The sequence below is a fragment of the Bos grunniens genome, chromosome 8 (assembly GCF_055505025.1).
Source record: "Bos grunniens cultivar Pamir isolate PY7600 chromosome 8, Bosgru_T2T1.0, whole genome shotgun sequence".
Classification (NCBI taxonomy): domain Eukaryota; kingdom Metazoa; phylum Chordata; class Mammalia; order Artiodactyla; family Bovidae; genus Bos; species Bos grunniens.
The window spans coordinates 969,118-977,799 of record NC_141172.1 but is presented as its reverse complement, the minus strand read 5'-3'; positions in this window follow the sequence as shown (position 1 = coordinate 977,799).

The window sequence follows — 8,682 nt, the reverse complement described above, 5'->3', positions numbered from 1 at the left end:
ATGTATGCTCATATACAAGTAAAAGAAATAACATCAATAATACAGGAAATAGGAAAGAAGAATTAGTATTATTTTCTTATTACAAAGTTCTTACACTACTGGTGATGTAGTGTTATCTGAAAGTGGACTTGGAATACTTGTGCAAACACTAGCACAATCACTAAATACTGTAAAAAGCAAATAAACCAGCAAAAACACAAAGAAGTATAACTGACATTCTAGGAAAGGAAAGAATATAGAGTCATATAAAATGCTCAATTAAAAGTATAAACAGCAGAAAAAAATGGAAAAAGTAGGAAGAAGGAACAAGAGCTACAAGTAGAAAACAATTATATTGTACATATTAACCCAATTATATTAGTAATCACTTTGAACATCAGTTATCTAGCTACACCAATTAAAAGACAGAGATTGTCAGAGTAGATCAGAAAGCAAGACTCAACTATATGTTGTCTACAAGAAACCCACTTTAAGCAAAAACACATACAAATTAAAAATAAACAAATAGGGAAAAATATACCATGATAACACTAATCAAAAGAGAGAATTTCAGACAGAAAAGACTTCAAAGCAAGGAAATTACCACAAATAAAGAAGGGCATTCCAGAGTTTCCTGAAAAAGCTATGTAATGTATATCATTCCAGCTATATGAGATTCTGGCAAAGGAAAAACTATGGCTGCAGCAGAAACATCAGTGATTGCCAGGAACTGGAGGGAGGGAAAGCTGAAGAGGCAGAGAAAAGAGGATTTTCAGGGCAGCGAAAATACTCTATATGATACTACAGCACTGAGTATTTGAGCATTACACATTTGTCCAAACCCGTGAGATATACACACCAGGTGAGCCCTCATGTAAACTCTGGACTTTGGGTGAGGCTGTGTCAGTGTCAGTTCATCACCATAACAAATGTATCATCTGGTGGGAATGCTGATAACGGGGGAGGCTAGGCATTTGTGGGACAGAGTGTATATGGGAAGTCTCTGCATCTTCCCAAATTCTCCCTGAAACACAGCTGTCAAAAACTATTTTAACAAATGTTTTAAAAGGTAAATGAACTTAGTTTAAAAAAAAATTTCAGCTATGATTGAAAAAACATAAACCTAGCTGAACTCTGTTTTATATATTATATATACATAATTTGTTTATAGAGATGCTATATATATATATGTAGAATCAGTTGTGTTTTAATAAAAACAAAAAATGGTAGAAATACAGAATATAGATCCAAAGATAAAAATTACTAGGACTGTAAAACTTTACAGAATATATTTAAAATGGTTTCACAAAGTAGGCAGATGAAAGGTATTAACAAGTATTAATAGGAAAAAGGAATGACTTAGATGCATATAAGGATTCATTCACTTTGATAGAAATAAAGGAAATGCAAACTAAAACAATAATCACTGATCATTTTATACTGACTATAAAAAAAAAAATCCAGTTAACATTATATGAAGCAACTACAACTTTCATATGCTGCTCCTGCTGGATGTGTAGAGCAGTCCAACCATGCTGAGAAACATTTGCATTATAAAGGAGAGCTGGACATGTCCACAGTTCACAGTTTAGCATCTCATCTCCTGGGTAGAGGCCCTAGAGAAAATGGTTCACACTGTATCCATGAAGACATGAGAGGTATTTTTATGACAGCATCAGTCAGAATGGCAAAACCTGGAAACCGCTGAAAAGACATCCAAAACTGAAGGGGGTAAATAACATGGAATCCATGTATTCAATGAAATACTACACAGCAGTGAGTAAACTTGATAACAGCCTTAAGCATCACATGGATTAAACTAAAAAACTAGTGGTCAACGAACTGACTTATAAGAAGACTTACATTGACTTCTATATAATGTTTAAAATATACAGATTCAAATAATACTTGGTTAGGACTGAATAGAGATTCATAAAGATGGCAAAGACTAACATGGAAAGCAAAAGAATGATCAGTATAAAACAAAAAGGGATTTACTTTGGGAAAGAGCAAGGGAGATGTAACAGGCTGCTCAGGTGAGGTAAAGTTCTATTTCTTAGCCCAGGTGTTGGGAACATAGATGCTCAGCATATTATTTTTCCTTAACTGTAAGGTATACTTTCATATACTCCTGTAATCTTATATCTCACATACTGGAAAACCAATAAACTGCTGAAGTAATTGCAATTGAAGATATTTTAAAGATCAGACAACACTGAAAGTCTTTTTTACTCTTTAGAGAAAATATCAAAATGTATTCTCTTCACAAGGAATTTATGAAGTGCAAGAAAGTACGGAACCAAGGAAAAATAATTATTCCTTTTTCATAGTAATTAAATCTAAACTAGAATATTTCAACCATGAATCAGCTGAACAGACTATCTGGGGGGAAAAAAAAAGAATATTTTCACCCTCAGCAAGGATTCCTCACTCTTGATTAAATATTAATGCTTTCTCCTGCAGGGTATTAGAAAGGAGGTCAAACACTTCAGGATTAACAGAGTAGTTTAACCTGTGCTAGAGGGGCTTCTTAAACAGAGCTTATCTGTGGTGAGCAAGTGACAAATTTTTCTGGAACTGTCTCAAAACTGTCAACTTACCAACCATAATTGGCCACATAATGAACTTCTCACTGCTGTCAAATGCTTGAGAAAAAGAATTTTTTTTCTCTCTTGAAAAGCAAATAAACCTGTGGCAAAAGTAGTAAATAGCTACAATAATTACATTATGAGTAGAATGCTGTTTTTAAATTACCATTTTATCTGGGTACTAAATTCCTCTTTGTATCTCATCACCAGCGGATATGAGGATTTGGGAAGATTAGCTTGTTTTACATGGAAAACTATCATTAGAGAATAAGTCAATTATAACTTGAAAGTAAGAAGCATTTTCCTAAGAGGATGAAATCTGTAACACATTGAGCTAGCCACATCCTCTGGGGCAATGACAGCACAATCTTTCAGTAAGTGCTACAAGGCAATGGTCTGCCCTTAACTTGTACACACACCTGAAGCTAGTTGTAAAAAAGAATCATAAAATTAAAAATAATAATGTTAATGCAATTCAGTTGCTTATTTTCAAAATAGTCTAACAGTAATTTGGTACAAAACTTAATTGCTGTTAATTTTAGAGGTGATAAATCATTTATTTTACATTAAAATTAGTATGGCTATATGTTTCAAGTTAATCCATTGAGTTTAGAGCTGTATTACAGTATTTGTGACTAAAGCTTGGCTTTTGAATTTTAATTTACTGTAATCATAAGCGTTTTTTCAACCTTTGCAAGATAACCTTGCATTTAAGATCAATAAGCAAATCTACAATTTCCTTTATTTACATAGGGAACTGAAAAGTAAATAGATTTAAAATATGCAAGACTCATATTTGCATGTTATTATTCATAACCTCAAAGGTATGATCTTGACTTGCAATCAGACCAACCCAAGGAACAAGGACATAAGGTAGACCAGGAGTCTGAATTCCAAGAGGAATGATTACAACAGGAGGAGGCTCATCTCATTATTAAAGTCAGATTTCTAGTAAATTTACTTTTTTACATCTTTTGCTCAAAAATTGTTATCTGATATTATTTAAAGGAAATAAAAATGAATCCACATGTCTTCAACAAATACATACGGGCAGCCTACCTAGCACCAGGCACTGCCCTAAGAACTGATGAAATCCTTGACTTCAGAGAGCTAATGTTTTAGACAGAGGAGATGGACCCAAGGAAGAAAGACTCAGCAAATAAATATTCAGCAAATAAAAAGGTAACAAATGTACAATCAGTGAAGTGATTGTAAGCACTCTAGACAAGCTTGGAACCTGGCAAACTGGGGCTGCTGGGATCCAGGGGCAGGCTCCTCTATGTGTGGTGGTTAGGACATGTCTCTTTCCTGGTGACATTCAAACAGAGGTGGATAGGAGCTGGTAAGCCTCCTGAATAGAGGAGGAAAGTTTTCCAGACAAAGATAAAAGCAAGATCAAAGGTATTTAAGTAGGAAAGAGCTTAGCATGTTTTAGGAAACTGCAAAGAGGCCAGAGTGATGAGACCAGTGAGTGGGGCTAGGAGATAAGAAGATGGCCAAGGAGATATCACCTCACGCCAGTCAGAATGGCCATCATCAAAAGCCTACAAATGATAAATGTTGGAGAGGGTGTGGAGAAAAGGGAACCCTCCTGCACTCTAGCTAGGAATGTAAATTGGTGCAGCCACTACGGAGAAGAGTATGGAAGTTTCTTAAAAAACTAAAAATAGAGCTACTGATGACCCAGTAATCCCACTCTCAGGCATATAGCTGGAGAAAATCATAATTTGAAAAGATATATGCACATCAATGTTAACAGCACCACTATTTACAATGGCCAAGATATGGAAGCAACCTAAATGTCCATCAACAGCAGAATGGATAAAAGAGATGTGGTACATATATACAATTGAATATTATTCAGCGATAAAAATATTAAAATAATGCCATTTGCATCAACATGGATGTACCTATAGGTTATCATACTAAGTGAAGTCAGCCAGACAAGATATTGCATGATGTTGCTTATATTCAGAATCTCAAAAAATGATACAAGTGAACTTAATTACAAAACGGAAACAGACTCACAGGCATAACTGGTTACCAAAGGGGAAAGGTAGGGAAAGGGATAGTTAGGGAGTTTGGGATGGACATGCACACACTGCTAGATTTAAAATGGATAACAAACAAGCATCTATATGCAGCACATGGAATTCTGCTCAATGTTCTGTAATGACCTAAATAGGAAAACATTTGAAAAAGAATAAGTATATGTATAACTGAATCACTTTGTTGTACACTGGAACCAAACACATTATTAATCAATTATGCTCCAATATAAAATAATAATTTGATTAGTAATAAAATGAATAAATAAAATAAACATATTGTGAATATGGCCTGCAAAGTCCTTATAAGGACATCATAAGGCTATGATCATCACTTTTGTTTGTGCCTAAGGAGGACAGGAAACACAGGCACATGAGTTCAGTTCAGTTCAGTCACTCAGTCATGACTGACTCTTTGTGACCCCAAGGACTGCAGCACGCCAGGCTTCCCTGTCCATCACCAACTCCCAGGTTCGCTCAAACTCATGTCCATTGAGTCAAAGATTCTATCCAACAATCTCATCCTCTGTTGTCCCCTTCTTCTACTGCCTTCAATCTTTCCCAGCATCAGGGTCTTTTATAATGTCAGTTTTTCACATCAAGTAGCCAAAGTATTGGAGCTTCAGCTTCAAAATCAGTCCTTCCAATGAATATTCACGACTGATATCCTTTAGGATTGACTGGTTGGCTCTCCTTGCAGTCCAAGGGACTCTCAAGAGTCTTCTCCAACACCACAGTTCAAAAGCATCAATTCTTCAATGCTCAGGTTTCTTAACAGTCCAATTCTCACATCCATACATGACTACTGGAAAAACCATAGCTTTGACTAGATGGACCTTTGTTGGCAAAGTAGTCTCTGCTTTCTAATATGCTGTCTGGGTTGGTCATAGCTGTTATTCTGAGGAGCAAGCATCTTTTAATTTTATGACTGCAGTCACCATCTGCAGTGATTTTGGAATCCAAAAAAAATAGTCTCTCACTGTTTCCATTGTTTTCCCATCTATTTGCCATGAAGTGATGGGACCAGATGTCATGATCTTAGTGTTCTGAATATTGAGTTTTAAGCCAACTTTTTCACTCTCCTCTTTCATTCTCATCAGGAGGCTCTTTAGTTCTTCTTTGCTTTGTGCCACAAAGGTGGCATCATCTGTGTATCTGAGGTTATTGATATTTCTCCAGGCAATCTTGATTCCAGCCTGGCATTTTGCATGATGTACTCTGCCTATAACTTAAATAAGCAGGGTGACAATTTACAGACTTGACATATCCTATTCCCAATCTACAACCAGTCTGTTGTTCCATGTCTGGTTCTAACTGTCGCTTCTTGACCTGCATACAGATTTCTCAGGAGGCAGGAAAGGTGGTCTGATATCCCATCTCTTTCAGAATTTTCCACAGTTTGTTGTAATCCACACAGTCAAAGGCTTTGGAATGCTCTATAAAGCAGAAGTAGATGTTTCTCTGGAACATTCTTGTTTTTTCGATGATCCAACCAATGTTGGCAATTTGATCTCTGGTTTCTCTGCCTTGTCTAAATCCAGCTTAAACATTTGGAAGTTCACAGCTCATGTGTTAAGTGTTTAAGCATCTCCTGCAGAGTGGAAAATCCCATGGACGGAGGAGCCTGGTAGGCTGCAGTCCATGGGGTCGCTAAGAGTCAGACACGACTGAGCGACTTCACTTTCACTTTTCATTTTCATGCATTGGAGAAGGAAATGGCAACCTGCTCCAGTGTTCTTGCCTGGAGAATCCCAGGGACGGGGCAGCCTGGTGGGCTGCCGTCTATGGGGTCGCACAGAGTCAGAGACAACTTAAGCAACTTAGAAGCAGCAGCAGCAGCAGAATTATAGGTCAGCAGTGGCCTGCTGCAGGGGCAGGGGCTCTGGGTGCAGCAGACCTGGGTATATGGCATAAGTCCTGTTGAAGGAGGTCACCATTAACCCCATCATAAAGCCTCCAAGCAGATGACCCACAAACTGCAGAACAATTATATCAAATAAATTCTCACACTGTTAAGAAAGTTCTAGGACCCACAACAGATATACCAACCTGGGGATCTGGCAAAAGGACTGAGAACCCCCAGGAAACTTGACTTTGAAGGCCAGTGGGATTTGATTACAGGCCTTAGACAGGACTCCCCAGTCTCAAAGAGACTCTTAGCGGGCACAAATAAAACCTTGTGTGCACCAGGACCCAGGAGAAAGGAGCAGAAACTCCACAAGAGACTGACCCAGACTTGTCTGTGAGTGTCCAGGAGTCTTCAGCAGAGGTGTGGGTTTGTGGTGGCCTGCTGCAGTGTTGGGGCCAAGGAGTATGGCAGTGCTTGCAGGGAACCTTTTGAGGGAGGCCACAGTCTTCATTACCTCCACCATAGTTTGGTCCCAGGTCAAACAACAGTGAGGGAACACAGCCCCACCCATTAATAGAAAATTGGATTAAAGATTTATTGAGCATGGCCCCACCCATCAGGACAAGACCCAGTTTCCCCCACAGTCAGTCAATTCCATCAGGAAGCTTCCATAAAAGTTTCCAAACCTTTTATGCTTATCCATCAGAGGGCAGACAGAACAAAATCACAATCACAGAAAACTAATCAAACTGATCACATGGACCACAGCCTTATTTAACTCAATGAAACTATGAGCCATGCCTTGTAGGGCCACCCAGACAGACAGGTCATGGTGGCAAGTTCTGACAAAACGTCATCCACTGGAGAACGGAATGGCAAACCACTTCAGTATTCTTGCCTTGAGAACCCCATGAACAGTATGAAAAGGCAAAAAGACAGGACACTGAAAGATTAACTCCCCAGGTTGGTAGGTGCCCGATATGCTAATGGAGAAGAGTGGAGAAATAACTCCAGAAAGAATGAAGAGACAGAGCCAAAGTGAAAACAATGCCCAGGTGTGGATGTGACTAGTGATGGAAGTAAAGTCTGATGCTGTAAAGAGAACCATTGCATAGGAATCTGGAATGTTAGGTCCATGAATCAAGGTCAATTGGAAGTAGTCAAACAGGAGGTGGCCAGAGTGGACATCGACATTTTAGGAATCAGCGAACTAAAATGGACTGGAATGGGTGAATTTTATTCAGATGACCATTATATCTACTACTGTGGGCAAGAATCCCTTAGAAGAAATGGAGTAACCCTCATAGGTGGACAAAAGAGTCGGAAATGCAGTACTTGGGTGAAATCTCAAAAATGACAGAAAGATCTCTGTTCACTTCCAAGGCAAACCATTCAAAATCACAGTAATCCAAGTCTATGCCCCAATCAGTAATGCTGAAGAAGCTGAAGCTGAACGGTTCTATGAAGACCTACAAGACCTTCTAGAGCTAAAACCCCAAAAGATGACCTTTTCATTGTAGGAGACTGGAATGCAAAAGTAGGAAGTCAAGAAACACCTGGAGTAACAGGCAAATTTGGCCTTGGAGTACAGAATGAAGCAGGGCAAAGGCTAACAGAGTTTTGTCACGAGAACGCACTGATCATAGCAAACACCCTCTTCCAACAACACAAGAGACAACTCTACACATAGACATCACCTGATGGTCAACATCAAAATCAGACTGATTATATTCTTACAGCCAAAGATGGAGAGCTCTACATTGTCAGCAAAAACAAGACTGGGAGCTCACTGTGGCTCAAATAATGAACTCCTCATTGCCAAATTCAGACTTAAACTGAAGAAAATAGGGGAAAACCACTAGAAAAATGAGGTATTACCTAAATAATGTCCCTTATGATTATACAGTGTGTTAGTCTCTTCAGTCGTGTCCAACCTTTGCGACCCCATGGACTGTAGCCCATCGGGCTCCTCTGTCCTGAATTCTCCAGGCAAGAATACTGGAGTGGATAACCATTACCTTTTCTAGGGGATCTTCCCAACCCAGGGATCATACCCAAGTCTCCTACATTGCAGATGGATTCTTTACCAGTTGAGGTACCCGGAAGCAAGGGAAGATATTACTTTGCAATATCTAATGATAAATGCTGTGCTCAACACTGTCTGGATAATTTCTTAATATAAAGTGCATCACCTCATTAAGCAAGCCAGTCTATCACC